Below are 26,004 nucleotides of genomic sequence, written 5' to 3'. Positions count from 1 at the left end.
ATTTTGTTACATCCTTGTGCATTAGGGCTTATTTGTGTGTTTGTGCTGAAGAGCAAAGCACAAAGGAGCAGAGGGCTGGGAAGATAATCAAAATCTTTCTTCATGGTCATTTATCAAGACCAGGCTCTCACAACAGGCAGACCTGAACTCTGAATCATCTGCTACAATTACCATCATCAGGTGGTCACGGTGGTTAAAGGTGTTTGAGATGTTAAAAATTAGAGTTGTTATAAGAGGTTGTGAACATATTTAACAATGACTGTTTTGCTTACACACCACCTGCCATTTTTACATCAAGAAGGGAAAAAAGTCTGGAGTCTGGATAGTATATGAATGACTGTGTAATATGATGAATGGATGGAATGTGAAGTGGAAGGTACAGTACTACCATTCAAAAGTTTGGAGTTAGTAAGATTTTACTTTATTTTTAAAATAAATAAATACTGTTATTCAGCAAGGGTGCATTAAATTGATCGAAAGTGATAGTAAAGACCTTTACAAGAAAAATACTGTTCTTTTGAACTGTATATTCATCAAAGAATCCTGAAAAAAAAGAAAAAAAAAAGTTTTATGATTTCCACTAAAATATTAAGCTGTACAAAGATTCAGCTTTCCTATGACAGGATAACATTACATTTTTAAATATATTAAAGCATAGAACTAAGTAACTTTTTTTTTACCTTCATAAATAGTTTTCTAAGTCTTTACGATGGTTAATTGACTTGTAGTGGTGTGTTTGAGGCGAGCACTAACCCCCTCTGGCACGTCTACGCCAAAAAACAGCACTTGCAAGTTGAGCTTCGCCGACCCGACACAATCTCGCCTCATGTTCACGTTCACGCGAGAGTGACAAGATGCTTTACGGTAATTCAAAAACAATGTATATATTATGACTTTATAAGACAATTTCAAAAATTACCCACCTCCATCAAGATTTCTTGTACTGTATTTGCAAAACTACTGCGCTGGTGAGCGTTGTAGTCGTTGTAGTCCAGAGTTGCGCTTGGAGTATTTACGACAGTGTGATTCACTGAAGGAACCTGTAGGGGGAGCTTCGCAAATCGTACTGAGTTCCGCTTTAAAATAAAATTGTAAATATTAAAATTAATAATATTTCACAATATTACTGTTTTAATATATTAAAACATTAAAAACACATTAAAAATACACCCCATATTCTTTCTAGTTATCTAATATGATAGTGTCCTATTGTTTGTGATTGCGACTGTCTGTGCATTACTGGTGGGGATTTTTCTGCAGGTTACATCGTTACTTCAGTGGTTGCCGACAAATTACTGTTATTATGAGCGAGTTATCATTCACTTAACGGTTCGTTCAAACATATTGATTCATTCAGGAATTAAACCAATGCTGTCTTCATGAGTGAGTCATTCAATAATTCACTCAGCCGATTCATTCAAACACACTGATTCATTCAGGAACAACAACACCAACACCAAAAAAACCTCAGACACGCAAGCCTGATTCTGCTTTGACCTTGGAACTATTCTAGATGGCAAAACTACAAAAGAAATGTCTAAAATTGTCACAGACACACCAGGCTCTTCACTCACCCAATCACAACACACTCCCTCCCCTGAGTATCAACAAGCTCCGCCTGACACTCATCACAGTCACCATCAGCAGCACTACATAAGACACTCCAGATCACTCAGTAATTGTCCGGTCTCGTTAACGCATACCTACCTGTTATGCTTACCTTAAGGACTCCTTTAACGCCTGCTTACCTGTTTCCAGTGTTCTCCGTGACTCCTAGTGTTTCCGTGTCTCCAGTGAGTGTCATCGTGTCCTGTCTGCTCCACGTCTGCTTGCATCCACGTTCCCTGGGAAAAGATAAGAAACATCATCAGATCCAGTCACCGCTCCAGTCACGAACTTATCCTGGCATTTACTCACCTGCATTCTGCCATTCATCCTCTGGTTGTTTAATAAACACATCTTAACTATCACCTGTGTCTCCGTCCCCTTCTGTGTGTAACAAAAATGTAGATCAATTAATTTTATATTTATTGAACTGTTGTATAAAAGCAATATCACACTTAAAATATCAAAACTGATTACCCGCTCCTGTAGTCTTGTTTAGGTATAAATGGATACTGGGTTATTATAATTTATATTATATAATAATCATAACATCATTTTGCATTTTCATCATTTCTATTAAAACAGAGTCACCAAGTATCACATTCTGGGTATCATCCAGATTTATAAAACTTGTTCACATCATTTTTTTCTATTTTTTTTTTTTCTAACAAACTCAAGTCTAAATCTAAAGGGTTAAACTTATAGCTGATAATCACTGCTCTAATAATTACCTTTACCCCTACAGTATGTTTCAGTTAGACAGTCTTGTAAGCTCCAAATTGACTTTACAAAATTTCACACGCACTGAAACAAAGACTTGGCACTTGACAACAATTTTTCTTGTTTTATTAACAATAGCTCTCAAGTGAGTGTGCATACAGCTAGATTAAATTCCCTCAAAGCTTTCAAGTGCACAAATCTTTTCTTTTGTTTCCTGTAACATGCACATCGGGCCATTAGCGACACCACATAATCCAATTGCCCACTTTTACACACTCTTTGGTTATCTCAGTGGATCTGAAGATCACATTAGGACTGATCTCAGGGGACTGGCTGTGATTGTATTACTGTACCATCAGGGAAGAGGTTTATCAAATTAGTACTTCAAAACGTCTCCATATGTGGGTGTCCTTATGTGTATGTGTGTGCTCATTCAGGTCAAACAGGAAGTGGCATCTGCTGTCTGGTTGAGATTGATCACATGACTAATGTTCTCAGGGTCAGAGGGGTCACCCCTAAATCATCGGAGGTCAAACAGCCTCCGGCTTCTACCCCAAACCCATCTACAGCAAATGGAAATGTATCTAATCTGGGAGTAATTGCCAATCAAATTTGCCCCCTTGCACACAGAAAGCGTCTGATCTTGCCTTCCTCCTCCATCGCTTTCTCCTTCCTTGTCTTTCTAGGCAGAGGACAGGCTGATGTATCACATAATCGCTCTTGTCCTCGGGGTGTGTGAGTGTGGCTGGGCTAAGGTGAAAGTAACTATTGAGGAAATTGTCACATGATATAGAAAAAAAGTGTAGGGTGGTTTAAAAACACCTCAGGGTCTGATTTCTCAAATGACTTTTGTGTGCTGGGAACCAGGGATTCTGTGTCTTGAGAAAAGGAAGGGGAGGATATTGAAAAATCGCGCATTTGCACTGGATTTTTATCTTCAATTCAGTTTGATGCCATGAGTTCAGTTTCTGGTTTGGTTGATTTGGAGTGCAGTAGGTTCATCAACTGTATAAAAGTAATCCAACCTAATTTGCAAATTGCAGAAATTAAGCAGATATATCAATATGTATGATGTGTAATCTGGTCAATTATTGAATCTCTCAGTGCTACTTATCTTTCATTACTTTCATTACTCATCTTTCAATACTTTCATTATTACAGTATTTAGCATTAGCATTTAATTATAAATAACTATAATAATTAGAAAATAATATTTAAAACTTGTATGACAAAATGTGGGGTAACCTGTTAACATGCAAGCAGTATGTCTATAAATCATTATTATTATTATTATTTTATTATCAAATCAATAATTTCTTTATTTTTGTCAGGAGGTATGCAAAATCAAAAGTGGAGTCCATGTATTTAATATGAACTACGTGCCTCTTATGCATCCACTGTGGGGAAAAAAAAAAACCCTGTACACTTATGTACGCTGGAGAAAAACATAATGAATATATGTTCCCCTCAAAAGTTCTTTAGAGAGAGGAAATATTTTTCCTATTTTTACCCTGAATAGGATTGAGTGAGCTTTACTTGGCGCTAAACATGTATGTTTCATACTGGACGCTGGAGGGCGCCCAGATACTCCAAATACTCCAAATATACGCAATATTACAAACGCTGTTCCAGGAAATCCCCAATGGGCATCATGCTATCGCTGTGACTGAATAAAAAGAAGGTAGAAACGCTTTGATTGATTAAACATGAATAAAATAAACAGGTGACTACAACAATACATGGTTTACATGTTGTTTTCTTCAAGCCATCTCGGGTATTTCCGTAATAATAAAGTATATTTATAATCCAATGCTAATCAAAATGCTATTTCAAACACGCAACTGACGTTATGAAGTGAGTTTGGAGTAAAAGCACATTAAATGTTGTCTTTTGTTAGAAAAGAAGTTCATAAAGGCTTCTCATGTTTGGAAAGTTTGTATGTTTGACGTGTGTTGCTTTTTCTAATGCAGTGCTCTCAGAGCGTCATTTACTACTGATCACAGAGCAGCTCTTCACTAACTTCGCTGTGTACATATTTATATAATTAAAAATCGCAGCCTTCGCGATGTCATAATCGCACTATTTCGATTCAATTACGATTAATCGTGCAGCCCTATCTAATGGATATGCATTGTAGTTTCCCAATACTTTACAACAGCGATGATCAAAAGAACATGGACAAAACAGTCACTCGTTGTAAACAAATGTTCAATGATGTAATGAATGCACTATGTGCAGTCATTTACACCGTCATCACCCTGGTGTTGATAGCGTGCGATGCGAGCGCAAGTGAGACCTGAACATCTCACGTTGCTATCTGTGTTTAAACTAAACATTTAAACCTTGCCAATTTTAAACATTCATCCGTAAGACGCGAAAGAGAGCTCGTGCGCTTTGTGAGGAGATTTGTGTGTGCGTACTCCGAACTGTACCGAAACCGTGACACTAAAACCGTGATACAAACCGATCCGTGAGAAATCTGAACTGTCCCACCCCTAATATATATATATATATATATATATATATATATATATATATATATATATATATATATATATATATATATATATATATATATATATAAACTAGACACTAGTTCATTTAATCAAACAAAGTGGAACATTTTCATCCTTGTGCATCTCATAGTCTTGATGAACAGGTAAAGGCAAAAAATAAATAAATAAAAGAAAATAAAAGAAGAAGATATTTCTACCTGTCATTGTCATACGTGGACAAACGTTGATGGCCGCTTCATTTCAGGTCCATCAAGGTTGAATTATATTGAATATTGAAGCTAGTGTCCATTTTTCTCTCAGGGTGAGCAGAAGTATAAAAAAGAATATGATCTAATTTTCTGACCATTCCTTCCAGCACTATTTCAATTACAATCTTCAAATTTTCAATTGAAACTAAAAAACTCAGAAACCTCTCTTCCTGTGTGATATACGTGTGAATACATGGAAAGGTCAAAATTAAATTAGGAATGCTATAACCAGAGGTGGAAGAGAGAAAGTCAAATGACTTTATAAAAGAAAGAACAGAAGTAGAGAAAGAGGAAGAAAGAGTTAAGTATGCTGAATCAAAACATGAATTGTTAAATTCTTATATTCTTTTAGATGTCTCACTCAATGAATTTCTGTGCTTCATATTTGATTTGCTGTGTGGTGTCTGTGTGCAAAGAAACTACAACCAAACAAGCTTGAGGCAGTAAAATATTCATAATCTTTTTGGTAGCCTATGTAGTGTGTATGTGCAGGTTGATTATACAGCAGCAGAAAACAGTAAAGACTTAATTTACCAAGACATATTTGCCTGTCTCCTTTATCTCTCCCTGCAGCAAAGAATAAGAGAGGCAGACACTAGGGAGCAGAATTACTCCAGAAATGTAAAAGAAACGGGCAAGAGTGGAATTGAAGTAGAGAAAATATGGAGATCACAAATCTTCTCTCATTTGGCGAAGGAATCAATTCATATTTTATTTGAAAGGTATTCTAATACAGTCCGATATTAGTCCAATATTATTTGTGCCTTCCTATCCAATCCTTTTATTATACAAAACTATCATAATTAGTCATTTATAGAAATGTATTATGGAAGGCTGTAAATTTCCTTCAAAAGCACTGCCATGATAGCTGTAGCACCGGAGCTATAGGGGAGAATTTAAAGACAACTGTAGCATTCTGATATATAATATATTCAATAATATACTGTACACAAACTAAAGGACTCAATTAATTCATTTATTAGTTACCTGTCTTTAAACATGTTCTTTAAGCATATATAGTTTAGGATATGCTATATTCATAAAAGCTGTGAATTTTAGTTTAAGGTTGGTAAAGCATGAGTAAGGATATAACAGCTCCTCCCCAACATGCGTTTTTTTTTTTTTTCGCCCTCCGTTTTCCTGTCCTCCTACCGCCAGCTCTGTCATGTTAGTTTGAGCACCTCTGGTAAAAGCCTGTTCTCTACTCTTCACAGCACACACCGCAAAGCTTTTACCAGATGACAGCAAAGAAAAGGGTAAGAGATGAAAGACTGGACAGATACACATACCAACCCACCAACATACTAAACATGACCAAAATACACAAGGATGATGTTACAGTATGCATGCTCCTTACATGAGTGCAGGTACAAAAGCACATCCAAAATAAGCAGTATAAAAACCCTCCAGCAGCAGATTAGCCTTAGAGGAGGACAACAAAAATGACAAGAGATGAAAGAGAGAAAGAGACATCTGTGTGGGTTATGGGTAGCACAACATGTTCTCCTTCAACAAACTCCCATTTAGAGACCCATGACAGGCTCATATTTACAGCCTGAGGTAATACACTGTGACCCAAGGGACTAAACACATATCCACACACCTGAATTTATTTACTTCCTTAATGTGACAGTTGTGTTTAGGAGGAAAGTTGAAGGTTTTTCATTTTCATTTTTTGTTTTTATTGTCCATAATTTTTAAATACTGAACAAAAAAAAAAAATCAGGAGAAAATATATTAAGCTTTTCACAAAAATATTAGCAGCACAACTTATTTCAACATTGTCAATAATAAGAAATGTTTCTTAAGCAGCAAATCAGCATATTAAAATTATTTCTGGATCATGTGACTCTGAAGACTGGAGTAATGATGATGAAAATTATGAAAGTTATTTTAAATTCTAATAATGTTTGTATTTTTGATCAAGTAAATGCAGCCTTGAGTATAAGTAACTTATTTTAAAAACAACAAAAATCTTACAGACCCCAAACTTTAATTATATACAGCTGTTTATTATTTGCTGAATATCTTTCAAATATAGTACAAATTGATTCTTTCACATAAAAAAAAAAAAAAAAAAAAAAAAAAAATATATATATATATATATATATATATATATATATATATATATATATATATAGTAGTGTAGTTGAATAGTAGTGCAGTCTGGATGGACACAAATAACACCGAATATCCATTATAATTTTGTCAGCCTTGTGCAGTTATTGAATCTTGCGTTTGTGAATGAATGAATGGAAACATATGCACTATATGCATTTTAGTAATGTACATTAGGAGATAAAATGAATAAAACTAGTAAAATTAGTAGATAAAATTAGTAAAACATTACACTGTTACCTTCTTTTTGAATAAATGTTTAAAGAGACTTCCTTGCCTCTGAAGGACAGCCACTGATTTTCACTAACCCTTGTCAAAATGTGCATATATGATCAAACTAAGCCTCTTCTCAGTGTTGGTTCATGTGCACACACATCTGTACACATAATCTCGCTCTTACAGTACAAGTCTGTCAAAGTCAAGTTATCAGTGCAGTTTTAAATGAACTTAGTTTCAAATCATTCAAATGTAGTGCCTTTGGTTTAAACTTGTTTTTTCTTTATCCATACTTGACAAATGATTCGGTGCATTTACTCTTTTGATAAACTTCCAACGATTGGTTTAAGAGTTTACTAAACATGGTTTTAGTAAATCCCAGTGTGTGTGTGTGTGTGTGTGTGTGTGTTTAGCCTTAAGTTAAATGGACTGGCTGTTGTTTTAGGCTGGTTGCTGTTGATCCTGATTTGTGAGAGTTAAGCTTTGATAAACGAATCGCATCCCCTCCAATACGCCACAGCCACCAGTGCTCTGCATAAATCAATAGACATTACTGTCACCACCAATCACCCTCACCTCTCTCTCTCAAATGTACTCAGGCCAGCATTTACTCTTTCCATTCTCGTGTCTATCTAGGTGTGTGCGATCTCTGCTATTTCCTTATGGAAAAACAATAAATATTCAACTTTTGTTGTATCAGGTTATTTTGTAGTCAAAACCACAATGACCCATATAGTCTTCCAGGATATGTAATTTAGATTGCCTTATATGGTTACATCACTGTTTTTATTTCACATTATACAACAGTTCACTCTTTTTACAGGCTACACTGTTACTCCAGTAGGTGGCGACAAATGACTGCCTTTATGAGTGAATCATTTGCTGTGTCTGAAATCACATACTGTCAGAGTAAGTACTACATTTGAATTTGAATTTACTTCCCGACCATTAAAAAGTATGTTCTATATAGTATGAATATGGGTAGTATGAATGTAATTCGGACTTACTACATTCACCATGTTGTTACTGTCACGTGACCTATCAGGATCAGTTGCGTCGCTTCACTTCCATTCATAAATCCTCTCCCAGGGACTCATGGGATAGTAAATTGTCCATCGAACATGCACAAATAGTATATAGTAGAGAAGTATTCATTTTCGGACGCAGCGATTGACTCATTCATTCAACTGATTTCATGAAAACACTAATTCATTCAGGAACAAATCAAGTGTGAGTGAATGACTAAATCATTCATTCAACTGATTTATTAAAACAAACTCTGTGATGCCACATCCCTCTAATTCTGTGATGCCAAGGGTGTTATCCAAAAGTGGATTCTGCTGTCTTTGCTTTTAAAGTCATCATGAAATAAAAATGGACAATTCTTATTTTTTACATAAGGTTGCAGCACTTATTATACTGTAGATGATTTATCCATGCACATCATTATCATTTTTTTAATTTATTTTTTATCCATATGCCCTCGTAATCTTTAATCTAAAAACATTACCCTCCCCTCGCCTTCAAAACAACCTCTGTTCACTTCATGACAAGTCTCTCGGTGGAGGGTGGGGCTATTTATCCTCCACAACTGACTGCAAACTGACATTTAGATCTGCCTCCATTTATTTAGCAACACTTCCTACGATCCAATCAATTCCCGAAGGACGGAATCAAATCCCGCCCTACATTTTGATATATGCCACAACAGGGAAGAAAAGACTACCGCAGCTCTTTTTGTTGATGATGCAAAAAGCCACATAATAACTGGCAATATTGCATCTTAAAAGAAGGGTAAGCTATTTTTTTTTTAAACACTTTTTGTTATTCTGGTTGGAACTCTCTTCACATCTGATAGTAATCGATAATAGACTAAATATTAAAACGTACATATATCTTCTGTGGAAGTCTCAGGACCAAAAAAAATTTTCATCCAATCACTGCATTCGGTCCCACCTGCCTGTCAACATATGTATTTATACATATATACAAACAGCAGCCACCTTTTCAGTTCCTCCTGAACCAAAACAACAAGCTTATGCTATGTTCACACCAGTAATTATGAGATGGAAACCCGTGATTTATGTGTTTTTATGTCAATACTATCAACAGCGAAATGAATCTGCAGCAGTCAGGCGGTACAAGTAAGAGCTCTGTAAGTTGTTTGACTACGTATTATTATAATGTTATATGCTTTGAGGTGAGGTAATTTAACACTGTCTCTCATCTCGTGAGGCTTAGCACACTCTGCTGTGTGCGTTTATGTGGTTTGGAGGAGGCGTGGCTTTGGAGTGTGCTCTAAAAGGAGAGTGGAATCTCATGCTTGCAAAGCTAGCTTGCTATTGCTAGCCTCTCAGAAATTGCCTACCCTACCTTTAAATGTTAGTTTATTTCAATGCACTGGTTCTAAGAACTGATTTAGACATCAAATATGTTTTAATTTGACGTCTTTGTGGTTTTTAAGTTGTGTTCTATTAATTTATATAAACTTCCACTCGTCATTGTTATACATTTGTTTTTTCATTTTTATTTTTATGTCTATTTCTTTGAGTACTGGATGCTTCAGTTATCAAATTCCTTGTGAGTGTGAGCATACCTGGCAATAAAGCTATTTCTCATTCAGATAACTCAACATACTGGTGTCTTCTGTTTATAAAAAGATGACATTGGGATGCTTAAAGGGATATTCACCCAAAATGAAAATTCTGTCATCATTTACTCACCCACATGTTGTTCCAAACCTATATGAATTTCTTTCTTCAGCTGAACACAAAAGATATTTTGAAGAATGATGGTAAAATGGTTAGAAAGTCAGACTTGTAACCCGAAGATTGCAGGTTTAATTCTCAAATACCGGCATGAAAATAAACAGTGAGTAAATAAACAGTGTTCTCTTCCCCCCTCAATGCCCATGACTGAGGTGCCCTTGAGCAAGGCACCTAACCCCCAACCACTCCCCCGGTGCCGTAGCGAACGGCTACCTTCTGATCCGGGTGTGTGTGTCCACGGCTTGCAGTGCGTATTAACGACTCACTGCACCTAATGTGTGCGCACTAACTTGGATGGGTTTAATGCAGAGGTAGAACAATGCCAGAACAGATTCAATATCTTTTCTCAATCATATAACCTGTTTTCTTGAGATTTTTAGTCTACCTGACTGTCGCTGGAAGCTTTTAAAACCATGTCAATGACAAGAAAATAGTCTTTTTTGAGAAACTAATGTTATTTAATATCCCCTATTAAATGTAAAATCATAAATGGAAAACACTTTTCCTATTTTAGATAATGCTTCCCGATGCGGAACAGTGTAATTTGTTTTAAATCGTTTATACCTAATGGCTTTCCGTGGCATGTCTTAGGCCACTGTTAATGGCTGAAGAGAGAGAGAGGACTGAACAGAACACTTTATAAAACGATTAGTAGAAACTGATTCAGAAGCAAGCAAGTTATCATTTAGTAGAGTGTTGTTTGAGTATGTAGTGGACACAGAGCAAAAGATCTTTGTGGCCTTTGGAGATCATTCGACCACTTCATTGGAGTTTGTGTAAGGTCTTTGTATTATTATTACACACACACAAGGAATTTTGAAAGCAATTATTGATCTTTTATTTACCATGCAAACAACAGATACGTATCAGGGTCGAAGTACCCATATGCTTTAAACAACATCTAATCTATCCATCAATAAAATGTGTGTGTCACTACAATAAATTGTTGCTGGGCTTGAGGTGATCTACATGTCCTTGCCTGTCACACGACTGGACTTCAATATAAATGAGCAAATACACACATGTTGAGGGAAGTGAAACATGGAAACCATCAATTATGCAGTGGGACATGTTTGTATTAAGAAAACATGCACTTTGCTATCCATATATATATACAAGAGGAATTCAAATAACATGGTTTTAAGAATATACTACACTGAGATACAAGTATGATGATGCATGATATTTTCACAGTAAAGAAAAAAACAAAACATGTTTGTGTACATTTTCATTAATCATGGCAACAGTAATTCAAGAACCTTCCGTATGTGGTCTTGGACACCAGAATAAGATGTCTATATTTCTCTTTGGTAAGGACCATCTCCCTCTGTGGCTATAATATTCATCAGGCTTTGGCTGCATGATGGGATGTCCAGGGACAGATGGCCAGCACGGTTCTGCACAGAAGCCATGGGCGTGATTGCGTCCGGCCCGTGGAGTGCGTTTGTGAGGTTTAATGGGCTGACTAATCAGAGCGAGAAATAGATGCATCTAAATTAGTCTCTGGGATCACTAGAGATCAACCACACACACGCGCATAATGAAAATCCTTTGAAAAGCAGTTTGTAATGCAACCTCTCAAAGCATCACACCTATGAGCTAAAACGCACACTACTTTCATCCTCTGAGAATATTTAATCTACATTCTAGAAAGAGACGAGTATGATTTCAATGTGCTGCAGTGTATTGTGATGTAATGCCCACATTGTTGAACAGAAGTAAAAGAAACTGAAGTCATTAGCCAGTTCAATTCCATATTCATCTTACGACTGTGGAAACGTCAAAATAACAAATAACTTGTCTCGCAAAACTGGCGCCATTTCACACAGCTCTCGCAGCTACTTTGACAAATGTCGCAGAGCTGTCAGTGTAGCACAAGGCCACCGTAACAAGCTGACAAAGCCACATTTGAAAAGCCACAGAAACACACACATTTCTCAGATGCCAAGAAAACCGGCATCTCAAATCCCTCTTGACACAGAGCGGTCCAAACTTCCGAAGAGAATGTGTCTATAAAACCACAGACTGAATAATATTCAGTGCCAAAAACTCCACATGAAGAATCCACAGTCAACGTTTAAAGGGGTCAAATCAAGAGAAATCCAATTCTGCTTGATCTTTTGAAATCTTTTGAAAACAGTTCATTGTATTATGAACATATACTGTAACTTTTAGAACTGTACATTTTCATCCTCAGTGCAATAAGACTATCTTTTGAAATTATGCTGAAAAAGGTCTCTTTTTTAATTTGTGAAGTGTCAGATAGGGCTGGGCGATATATCGCATGCGACTGTCACGCGCATTTCGTCAGTAAAGCCGGTTCCCTGATTGCCGCTAAATCGCCATCACCTGCTTTCAAATGGAGCGGCATTTAATAGACAGAGCCGTAGATCACTGACAAGCCACGCAACATCGCGCTCATTATCGAAGGCGATTCATCTGCGATAATGAACGCGATGACACATGACTGCCCTTATTTACGTCAACAAAGCTTGTTCTGGGTTCAGAAACTTGGTTCATCCAGTCACAGTGAGGTAATTGGAAGGAAGTTGGACAGATTCCTAAAGATCAAAATTACTCATGATAAAAGTAAAAATAAGAATAATCTATCAAACCTTGTACTGTGCCTAGCTGTGTGCAGCACCTGCCACTGTATATCTTTATAAAGAATCCCAAGATTAGGAAAAAAGTGTATTTTTAGGAAGTTTCACATCATTTCAGTACAAACGGTAAAACTAGGTTTTTAAAACTCAGCAAATTAATAATAAAATAAACAACAGCAACAAAAACACAACTGATGTCATGGAAAAAAATGACAAAAACATTTATGACCCATTGGTGTCAAGTCTGTATTAAAAAAGTGTAAATGAAGGGTTTAAAACATGTAAATACAAGTGGGAGATGGGAAACAGATTGTCAATACAAGAATTACTGTCTTTTCAATAGATGACCATATAGACGCACAACCACAGCAAAACCCTGAGACATACATCTCTCTGATCTCTCAATGACTTCCAAACAGGCCTGTAAGAATTCAATCAATTTTCTAAATTGATTTTTCGCCATGGACAATTTGCTTGGCTATTAGCGTGTCATGCATAACTATGTAGGGGATTTAAACCAGAAGGAATGTGTCTGCATGAGAGTGTTCAGACTGAAAGAAACCAATCTAGATAACACACAAACACAAGGCCATGTAATCTGCTTTTGTAAGGGGAACAGAGAATAATAAATGTAGAGTAAATAAAGCTTTGCACCATGTGACTGCCAATTATCTGGGGTGGATGACCCTAGTGTCTTAAGATTAAAATAATAATGTTGAAACTCCAGCATGTAAAATCAACAAAGTGTTCAACAGAAAGAAAAAAGAAAAGAAAAAAATCTATTTAAAAATCAGAATAAGTATCAAACACAACACACATTTAAACTGCCACTATAGCAGCATCAACTAAAATCCTTTTAAAATGAGTAACATATTACCAATAAAATTACATTAAGGACACAGCAAATTAAAATACTTTACACAAGACACAACCACAAAGCTGTGCTAAAAATGAAACAAGCCATTTGGGAAAGTTCAGCAGACCTGCAGCAAATAAGTGGTAGAGAGTAATAGAGCATCTGAGCTTTTGCTGAAGGTGAATAACACTACTGTTCAAAAGTTTGGGGCCCTTAAGGTTTTTGTAGGTTGCATTTATTTATTTAAAAGTACAGTAAAAACAGAAATATTGTGAAATATTATTATAATTTAAAATAAAATGCAATTTATTCCTGTGATGGCAAAGCAGAATTTTCAGCATAATTACTCCAGTCTTCAGTGTCACATGATCCTTCAGAAATCATTCTAATATGCTGATTTGCTGCTCAAGAAACATTTGTATTATTATATATAATCATAATACATTTTATTTCAGGATTCTTTGATTAAAGGTGCCCTAGAACTTTTTTTTAAAAGATGTAATATAAGTCTAAGGTGTCCCCTGAATGTGTCTAATTAATTTTTTTAACTGCCGATTTTGGAGCATAATTAGAAATGAGCCGATTCAGGGTGTGTGGCCCTTTAAATCTCGTGCTCCACGCCCCAACAACATAAAAAAATTTCAAACAGCTAATATAACCCTCAAAATGGATCTTTACAAAGTGTTCGTCATGCAGCATGTCTAATCGCGTAAGTACAGTGTTTATTTTGATGTTTACATTGATTCTGAATGAGTTTGAGGCTGTGCTCCGTGGCTAACGGCTAATGCTACACTGTTGGAGAGATTTATAAAGAATGAAGTTGTGTTTATGCATTATACAGACTGCAAGTGTTTAAAAATGAAACTGCGACGGCTCTTGTCTCCGTGAATACAGTATTAAACGATGGTAACTTTAACCACATTTAACAGTACATTAGCAACATGCTAACGAAACATTTAGAAAGACAATTCACAAATATCACTAAAAATATCATTTTATCATGAATCATGTCAGTTATTATTGCTCCATCTGCCATTTTTTGCTATTGTTCTTGCTTGCTTACCTAGTCTGATGATTCAGCTGTGCACATCCAGACGTTCTGCCCTTGTCTAATGCCTTTCATAATGTTGGGAACATGGGCTGGCATATGCAAATATTAGGGGGGTACACCCCGACTGTTACGTAACAGTTGGTGTTATGTTGCCTGTTCTTCAGAGGTCTTTTAAACAAATGAGATTTACATAAGAAGGAGGAAACAATGGAGTTTGAGACTCACTGTATGTCTTTTCCATGTACTGAACTCTTGTTATTTAACTATGCCGAGGTAAATTCAATTTTTGAATCTAGCGCACCTTTAATAGAATGTGCATCTTTGCTAAATAAAATATTTTAATTTCTTAAAAAAAAGAAAAAAAATCCTATGGACCCCAAACCAAGTAACAAAAATCCACACAAATACACATCCACACATAAAATGGCAGAAGTCAGATTTAATTAATGAAAGATGGTGTCAGTGACAACAATATCCCTTAACAGAAAAAAGATATGAAGTGATCACGATTTGAAGGACAGTGAAGAAGAATAGAGTGTGAAGCATGTTTGTTTGTTTGTGTGTGTTGGAGAGATCAGGGAAGAAAAGTACAAATGTGGAAACAAAAGTAGCGCAAAATCAGATGATGACCCAAGAATGTCAACACAGCTCGATAATTCACTTTATCTGTGGCTTTTTTGGCCCTGTAAACGCGCTTATTGAATTTTCAATGTTGGGCATGAAGTCATTTTTTACTATCCTTGTCAGATTTGGAAAGCAGAAGAGAAAAATAAACTTTCTGGCCGAAGTACCTGTACTTGGTGATGTGTGAACAAAAAAAAAAGGTTTATTATTTTAAAGTTTATTAGAGCACATGCTGATATGATTTTTATTATTATTATTATTTTTTTTTTTTTTTTTGTGGGTATGAGAGTACTTAATTAGTGATAAATCTCTCTGTAGGAGTTTGTTTTTGGGCAGTTGCATTGCTTTCTGGAAGAACTATATTCTTTTTTTTTTTATTTATGAGCACATGCCTGTTGAGATAACATTTAGAATTCATACTAGAAACCAATACAGAACACCATGTTACCTATACATTTCCTATACATGTTCTCATTGTGTCCTTGACGGTCCCCGATTATATGCGTCAAACAGCGCAGACCCCCAAGACTGCATATCTAAAAGGAACACCAGTGTTAAATACGCCACAAAACCACTGATCCGCCACTGCCCTCTCCTTGACCTTCACTCACGCAGGTAGAGTACCTTCCATGAAGGAGATATCGAGTTAAAATAGCTGATGACATTTTCCCTAATGAAGCCAACATTGCTGTGTGGGAGTGGTCAGTATCGCTCTGTAGTTCCTGCGGGCGACGCATCAAAAATGGCCACGAGTTAATTAGGTAAATGTCACGCACTCAGAGATGCAGCAGACAACAGCTCCTGTCTACCTGCTGCGAGAAATATTGCCAAACCTTGAAATGACGTGACCTCATTAATTTCTCCAGACGTCTCCATAGTTGCACTAGATATTTCACTTTTCCCTACTCTTTTTCTCTCTTCTAAAGTACACAAAGTTTCTATGACAGATAATGAAAGCTTTACACTTCACCAGGCCTTGCTTTATTCTTCTCTTTTTTGTATTTGTTGGTTTATCATTAATCAAAGAGTTCCGTTAAGCAGGATTACTCTGATGTGACCAAAGAGAGACAGAAAGGATTAGACTTCTTTCAGGACCCGCTGGAATCGATACAAAAGACCAATCCATCCTTCTCAAGCAATTGTGTCACACGTTCATTCAAAATCCAAGTGTGATATTACAATGCATCAACAAATGAAAGCTATTTTTAAACTGCAGATTATAATATAATATAATATAATATAATATAATATAATATAATATAATATAAATTGAGTCCAAATGTCAGACTTAAGTCTTAGTACAAATATACTGTAGTAATAATAATAAATCTCCACAAGATATTGCAAAATTATCTTAAAACTAATAATACATACCAGAGGTGTAAAGAGTACCTGAAAACCATACATGAGTAAAAGTACAGATACCTTACAGCGAAAATGACTCCATGTAGTACCTTCAATGCCCTTAGATGGCGATGTCGCTTCTTTATAGCAGAAATAAACTGCTGCAGAAAAAGTTAGGTGTCATGCAAAATGTAATGTGTAATGTGTAATTGCATTACTCATCACAAATGTATTGGAGTAAAAAGTACATTTACTTGAACAAAAATGTTGTCAAGTAGAGAGTAAAAGTTGCTAATATCTTTGATAATCAGTACAACTACAAAGTAGCCAAAAAAAATACTTAAGTACAGTAACTAATTACATTTACTCAAATACTTTACACCACTGATACATACAGAATTAAAACAATGGACTATTTTTAAAGAAATTATATTATGTCTCCTCTTGTAAACCAGTAGTACGTCTGGCACATGTTCCACAAGAAGAAGCTGAAGTGGTGAGTTCACGTGTCCAAACGTAATAATTTACGGAAAATCTGAAGGGCGTCTTCTATGAGTCAGAATAGACCATGTGCCATGACATTTTCAAAAAGGCTCAAACTACTTTATGCATATTTTTCATGGATTTTATGGAGGAAAAGAATGTTAAATTGTTACAAAATCTTACATCTTTTATTTACTTCATCATTATTTCCTTATACTGTATGAGTCAACCATATTTGGGATCCGTCTGAGAGAAATAATGAAAGTAAATAATGTCTGAGACAAATAATGAATATAATTAATGATGGTTAGAGTATGCAATGGGGGTAGTACATTATTAACAGGCCATCCAGGAGAAATCACTATACACTGTACATACTGATGAAACAAATAGCAATTCAGGAAAAAAAAAAACATTATTTCATGAGATTAATTCTAGTTTTTTCTCTATATAAATAAATTATATAAGGCAATCAACTTTCACTAAAAATAATTAAAAAAAAAAAAAAAAGAACAGTGTAAATAATAAGACATTTGCTGAAACAATGCTCTGCCTCTTACTCTCAAAATCCTCTGTTTCTGTTCTTTCAGAAACAAAACTCTTTAAAAATGCCTTATCTCTCAAAAGACACCAACTGTTCAGTCAATTCTCAGACATCATTTTGCTTTCAGTGGAATTTTTTGATAAATTTAACAACAGTTGTTTTTGGAAGCTGAGGTGTGAATTGATCTTTTGTGTTGATTTTGATGTTGAACACATTCATCAGAGCTGTTGTTTACTCATATGAGCAGCCGCTAATAACAAGGCCCTCAGCAGGCTTGTGTTTGTGTCCTCCATCAAGCTAATGAAGTGCAAGGTCAACACAGAAGAAAGACAAAGCCTCAGAAAAAAAGTTGTTGAAAAAAGAGTTTGTCTAGAGGCATTGAAGAGTATACATAAAGAGTGCAAATCATTAGAAGAAAGAAAGCCATACAGGTTTGGAACAACATAATGGTGAGTAAATGATGACAGAATTTTTATTTTTAGGCGCCTATAAACAGGAGCACAGTCACAAAACTGAACCCTAAAAGCAAGCATTCTCTTATGTAAATGTTCTGGAGGAACTGCTCAGTCAGTACAGCTGCATTGTTAAGCACATTATTATCAGTTTACTGTGGTATACTGTTGTATCTGCTGACCATTTCTGTCTTGTATCACACTTAATTTGGTCTCCCCTTACCTTTCAATCCCATATAGCTTCTTACCTTAACTAGAAGGCCCTACTTTGTGTCCATCACGCATTGTGCTGAATGATGTGCTAGAAAGGGCTCATTCTACAGGCCGAGAGGAGCTGTATTCAGCAGATGATATGGAGAAGCATCGTAATGTGATCAAATCTTCCCTCTCAGCTCAGAGAGTCTCTTTTTATTAGTGCTGCTAGCTAAGGGAAGCATCAGTGCTACTATTTTCCATACAATCTATTTGCTAAATGCGTTAAATATAAATGTAAATGTGAAGTGTGGCTTTAAACGGCCTATAAGTATTAGAAAGCCTGACAAAAGTGACGCCAGGAATTAATGGGTATAGCATCAAATAGATGAATAGCTTTACCACAGGCATTTAGCAGATGCTTCTGTTGTCTTATATGGTTTCTTTTGACCATGTAATGTTATACAAGCTGGAACATTTAAGTTGACCACTTGACAGACCACTGCACAACCCTACTGAGGCGGTAATAGTCAGCAACTTCGAACTTAAAAAACGGCCTGACTGAAATCAAATCAGACAGTGAAACCTCTCTGAATTCTCTTTGAACCGTCTGCATCTCCTGAAGGCAGTTTAGTTATGACAACAAGCAAAAGCGTAAAATTAGAGCTGTAATTTGAAGGAAGCAGTGGCCTGTAGCGACTTAAGAGAGCAAATGTTATTTATGCTACTGCATTAGACTGTGAAAGATGTCCAATAAAAGACCAATAAGTTTCAACAATGAGGAGTTCTCCTTGTCACTGTCAGCTGAACAGATTAGGACTGTAACGTGAAACAAAGACTGGCTGTACATTATGCCAATTCTTACATGGCTAAATACAGAGTAAGTCAATAAATAAACTTGAAATATTACATATTATATAGACAAATTGTAACAGAGCTATGTGAGAAATCAGTCTGAGAAGGTTTAGCAGTCATTATATAAGAATGTAGTAGTTGACCAATCACAATCGGTAACACTTTACTTGAAGGGGTGTGCATAAGACTGACATGACACCTTCATAATCTTGACATGACACGTGTCATGAATATGAAGAAGGTTTTATGAATGTTTATGACAACTGTCATTAAGTGTCATTCGCTCAATTATGTCATTTTTAATGCAAAGATGACATTGTTTGAGATGTCTTTGTTACGACAACTTGACATAAACCAATACATCATAACCTGTCAGTGTCTTTTTGTCATGACAACTTGACATTAGCAAAACATCATAACCTGTCATAAACATGACATAGCAGATTAATTATCAAACTTAAAAAACTACTTAGCTCTATGGGTTAACATTACATTACATTATTTTGGTAACACTTCAGTATAGGGAACACATATATAAACGATTAACTATGACTTTTCCCTCAATGAACACTTAATTTACTGCTTATTATAGTTAATTGTTAGGTTTAGGTATTGGGTAGGATTAAGAATGTAGAATAAGGTCATGCAGAATAAGGCATAAGTACTAATAAATAGCCAATATTTTAGCCATATGAATGCTAATAGTAATAAGCAACTAGTTAAAAGACCCTAAAATAAAGTGTTACCATTATTTTATAACAGTGTCATCTTTTTTAAGAAATTTGAAATTCTGACCTTCTGTTGGTGGAAACTTAAAAAAACAAAAAACAAAAACAAAAAAAACATGAAATGAAAAATAGTCATGACGCTGTTATAAAATTATTTGTCAGAGTATTGTCACTTAATGACATTTTAATGACAAGTTCAATTTGTACCACTGTACTTGAGCTCAAGATACATATTTATGACACTATTATAATGGCCTCATGACAGCCAATGTCAAAACCAACCTCATGACAGTTTAATGTAATGTTAACCCATAAAGCTAAATAATGTCAAGTTGTCATGACAAAGACACTGACAGGTTATGATGTATTGGTTTATGTCAAGTTGTCATAACTCGGACATCTCAAACAATGTCATCTTTACATTAAAAATGACATAACTGAGCGAATGACACTTAATGACAGTTGTCATAAACATTCATAAAACCTCCTTCATATTCATGACACGTGTCATGTCATGATTATGAAGGTGTCATGTCAGTCTTATGCACACCCCTTCAAGTAAAGTGTTACCTCACAATCAAGTAATGACAGAAAATACTTTATAATCTGGCCGTATTGAATTGGTGGCTCTAAAAAAATAAATAAAGGCTTTTTATTTGAGCAAATTATGTATGTGGCTATTAAATAAAATGTGATAATGTTCTGAATAATGTATTTTTCATAAAAAAAATAATAAAAAAAAATCAAGAAAATACTAATCTATGCACAGTACTTTGTGATAAGTCATGTTAAAGGTGCCCTAGAATTAAAAATTGAATTTACCTTGGCATAGCTGAATAACAAGAGTTCAGTACATGGAAATGACATACAGTGAATCTCAAACACCATTGTTTCCTCCTTCTTATGTAAATCTCATTTGTTTAAAAGACCTCCGAAGAACAGGTGAATCTCAACATAACACTGACTGTTACGTAACAGTCGGGATCATTAATATGTATGACCCCAATATTTGCATATGCCAGCTCATGTTCAAGGCATTACAAAAGGGCAGCCAGTATTAACGTCTGGATCTGTGCACAGCTGAATCAACAGACTAGGTAAGCAAGCAAGGACAATAGCGAAAAACGGCAGATGGAGCAATAATAACTGACATGATCCATGATATTCAATGATATTTGTAAATTGTCTTTCTAAATGTTTCGTTAGCATGTTGCTAATTTACTGTTAAATGTGGTTAAAGTTACCATCATTTCGTACTGTATTCACGGAGACAAAACTGTCGTTATTTTCATTTTTTTAAACACTTGCAGTCTGTATAATTCATAAACACAACTTCATTCTTTATAAATCTCTCCAACAGTGTGTAATGTTAGCTTTAGCCACAGAGCACCATCAAACTCATTCAGAATCAAATGTAAACATCCAAATAAATACCATACTTACGCGATTAGACATGTTGCATGACAAACACTTTGTAAAGATCCATTTTGAGGGTTATATTAGCTGTGTAAACTTTGTTTATTCTGTTTAAGGCAGTCGCGATCTCGGGGGGGCGGTGAGCACGAGAATTTAAAGGGGCCGCAGCCTGAATCGGCGCATATTTAATGATGTCCCAAAATAGGCAATTAAAAAAAAATCTATGGGGTATTTTGAGCTGAAACTTCACAGACACATTCAGGGGACACCTTAGACTTATATTACATCTTTTGAAAACACGTTCTACGGCACCTTTAAAATACTGTCTCCTATCACAGTTTAATGTGCAGAGACTAGGGTTGTCACGATAATATAAAAATGTCTTATGATACTATACCAGCTGAAGTATCACGATACCAAGTAGTATTGCGATACCATGCAGTATACAAAATGAACCAAACTTTCATAAAAACAGACCAGATTTTCTCTGAATACTTCATTAATGAGAATGAATAACAGGCTTTTATTACCAATCAAATGAATCATTGTAAACAAAATTCATCTTAGCACTGCACAGAAGCTGTATGAACTGACATTACGATGTAGCATTTATGCATTTACACTTCAATTGCAATTGCATAAATAATGTTATGATATTAATGTTTCAAATATAAAAATTTGAATATAGAAATAAAAATGTTGGCAGAAAAAAATGATAGAATAGACCTATTTTTTTAGATGGTAAAAAATTATAGAATAGGCCTACTTTTAGATGGGAGACTAAAGTCGCCAGTAGGTGGCAGCAAGTGTTAATGATTAAGTCAATGAATCATTCAACCGATTCGTTCAAAACGGCTGATTCATTCAGGAACGAAGCAAATGACTGTCTTCATGAATGGATTAGGGAGTCAGTGACTCGCCCAATTTGTTCAAAAACAGATTCATTTAGAAACGAAACAAAAACAGCGCTCTTGCTCGTGTCACGAACTATCAGGAGCATTTTTGCCAGCCTATCTTGAAATATCTAACCCTGACTGGAGAGCAGTATGTATATTAAAACATATACATTTATAATTATAAAATCACGATTGATATGATTGATAAGAACCGAGTGTAAACCCACTATAGCTTATTGATGAATGGAATTGCATTTGTCTGAATCGTGTTCGCAAAGATGTTTCTAGAAACAAACTATTTAATCTTTTCCAGAATTGGTCAAATGAGCAACGGAAAAACTGTGAGAATTCATTCTTATATAAAGATTTTATGATGTTAATTAAGTGAATTTCAGACCCTTTCTCCAGATAAAATGCACTGCGAACAACAACGTGCAAGTGCAAATTTATCTTATTGCAAAATTAACGGAAGCATCAGGAAACAATAAGGCGCTAATTCTACAGAGCATTTACTACACAGGGCACAGCAGACAGTCAGCGGCAGTCTCTTGTAATGTTTTTGCAGGCACGAATGTTCAACTGAAGTGTACTTGCCGCACATACAACATTCCTTATGGTACTGACGATACTACCGTTTAAAAAATGCAATGGCATCGCCAGTATTTTGAAGCTTTAGTATCGCGATGCTACCGTAGTACCGGTACACCGTGCAACCCTAGCAGAGACATATACAAGCAGGGTTTCCAGGTCTGCATGACAAAGATACCCCACTAACTAATCAAACGTAGCTCACTACAGGATAATACAATTATAAAATCGGCAAATCCCAAAGAAATACAGATTTTTTTGTCTATTATGCATTTTCAGAATAAAATAGTAGTAAACGGGAGGAAAATGGGGTTGGAAGAGAGAGTAGGAATGTTTGGGAAACCGGTCCTTTAACAATCATTTGCAATTCTATTCATCTCCACTAATGGTGTTTTGGTACATATCCCATTTCCTGAGGAGAGAAGACTGGTTTCTGGCTAACAAGTTCATGGGCCTGTTCTGGACTCATACTCTGTCTGACCAGAATCATTTGAATGTCCAAACATGCTCCGGTGCTAAATTCCAATGACATTTATAATGGCAAACCTGCCTGCAGTGCTCTATGGATAAACAAATGAATAAATAGATGGTAATGAAAGATCAACATTACATTCAGTTGTGCAGTTCTCAAGAGGCCAGCGTCTCATAAATCAATCCCTCTTTTTTTGCTCTTCCTCATGTCTGGTTTTAATGACCTTTCCCTCTTATCTCAATCTGATCTCTTCATCCTCAATCTCGTACAACACTTCCAATCAATCCTAAAAGCTTTTAACCGGCTCTATCCGTACGGATCTGACAGCCACCCACCCATTATAATGAGAAGAATGGCTGACTGCTTTTCTATTGTGCAGGATCTGATAAGTAGGGAAATGGATGAGCTTCAGTCTCAGGACAGGACATACAGTACTGTATTTCAGTAGAAGAACCCATGCTTTATTCAATAGGATTTCCTGAAAAGTGGATACGATTTCTTTGGTAGCTGGTCAGTCTCAGGTGGTCAAAAAGCAGGCTAGATCACTTTAGAGTAAAATAGTGATGGGAAGTTTGGATCATTTTACTGACTCTGAACTTTGAATCTCGTTCATCAGAATAAATTAGTGATGAGTTATTTTGTTCATTTCAGCATAATATAATTAAAATGTTACATGTTAATAGCCAGACCCGAAGACTCGGGAGGTGAACTAATCATTTCTCTTTCCAGTGCAGACTGCATTATAGCCTATGGGGCTGTCACGGGATGAATGAACAACCCGAACCTGAAGACTCGAGAGGTGAACTAATCAATTCTGTTTGCTGTACAGAACCTAAAGGATGTTGCACATGTGTGATCGACCAGAGATGAATGAATCCCTCGATGAGACAACTCGATGTTCCCGAGTCACGTTAAAGATTCGTTCAAATTAAACTAATCGTTCCTGAACAACACATCCCTACTTTCGATATATTTATCGCAAACAACATCTCAGTTTCTGCTCAACATATTTATATTTAGTAAGGCATGATATTACATGAGGGCCACCCATTTCGTGAGCTGGGATATGGTTCCAGTCTGTTAAATGTTCAGTTTTGTTCAGTTTGATTGACTAAAAGGACCTGAGAACACTTAACGTGACACTGTAACAGTGAATTGCATTTTGTAGGTTTAGGTAAAGCTGGGCCATATAGAGACTATCTAAGTGAAAATCTACAGTATACATTTGCTATGTATTTTTTGTGACAAATAGGCTACATTATGTCGTGTGGTTATAATGTTGAAAATTTGGCTCAACACTCTACAGTTCCACTATGATGTAAAGCAAAGCATGAAAAGCAAAACCTCAATGAAAAACAGGAAATGTTAGTCTCTGGCCAAACCGAATCCAGAGGCACACTGTTTATTATAATAACATTTTTTTGACTTACAAGAAATCACAAAATGGCAAGGACGGAGTGGTCTATATTGTACTTTATAAAACTGAGTAGAATCAGTTTTGTCAGAGGAAATCAAACCTTTAGAGCAAGTCAATGGTATGCTTGAAGCACCAGTGAGAAGTTTTCAGAGACTTAATTAAATCATAGTGGACTATAAAATGATCCCCTCTCTAAACATCAGTTTCTTTCCTGGAAGCCACTTCTGGAAACTGTGATTGACATGTCTGGAAAATTGTGACATTTCACTGTACCTTAACATCACCAAGACAAACAGAGGTCCAACTAGTATAACAAATATATACTTTTACAGAACATAAAGACAAGTTCCTAAGACGAAAGTGCTGATTTCTAAACTCTTATCTAATCCCAATTAATTGTAAATGTACTTAAAATAAATATGTGACTCTGGACCACAAAACCAGTCATAAATTGCACAAGTGTATTTGTAGCAATAGCCAGCAATACATTGTATGGGTCAAAATTATCGATTTTTCTTGTATGCCAAAAATCATTAGGATATGAAATAAAGATCATGTTCCTTTCCTACCGTAAATATATCAAAAATGTATTTTTGTGAGTGGAAATGCATTGCTAAGGACTTCACTGGACAACTTTAAAGGTGATTTTTGCACTCTCAGATTCCAGATATTCAAATAGTTGTATCTCGGCCAAATGTTGTCCTGACAAACCATACATCAATGGAAAGCTTATTAAATTCTGTATTTTTTTACTTTTTGTTATTCATCTAACAAGTATATTCATTATTCATATTCCTACTTGGTTAATGATCAGTACAGCATTGTGCACCATTCAGAATTGAATTGAGAATTTTTTTAGTTTAATTCCTTGAATTTGAATTGATATTAAATTGTAGTAGCAAACAGGATGCAGAAGTGCAATTTAAAATTGGAATGTAAGAAAGTAAAATGAGTAAAATATAAAGTGAATTGAATTTCAGATAAATTCATAATATTGAATATAATATTAATATTGCCTGGACAAAGTCTTATCTTTTTCTGGATCAGTGTGGAATATTACTTTATTTCCCTGTGTTGAATTTCTTTGAATTTTAATTCAGTAAATTCCTGTTAATTCAACTTCCCGTGGGATGTGAGCAATTCAATTCAAATTCACCATCATGAATTGAAAGTGTAACAATCCTACAGTTTTGAATTTTGCACTCTGAATCAATAAAAGTTTGAAATGATGAGAGTGAATAAATAACTGCAGCATTGTCATTTATGGCTGAACATTTGAGCTCAAACTGCCA

The sequence above is a fragment of the Megalobrama amblycephala genome, linkage group LG6, assembly GCF_018812025.1.
Source record: "Megalobrama amblycephala isolate DHTTF-2021 linkage group LG6, ASM1881202v1, whole genome shotgun sequence".
Lineage (NCBI taxonomy): Eukaryota > Metazoa > Chordata > Actinopteri > Cypriniformes > Xenocyprididae > Megalobrama > Megalobrama amblycephala.
Note: the sequence above shows the minus strand (reverse complement) of the source record.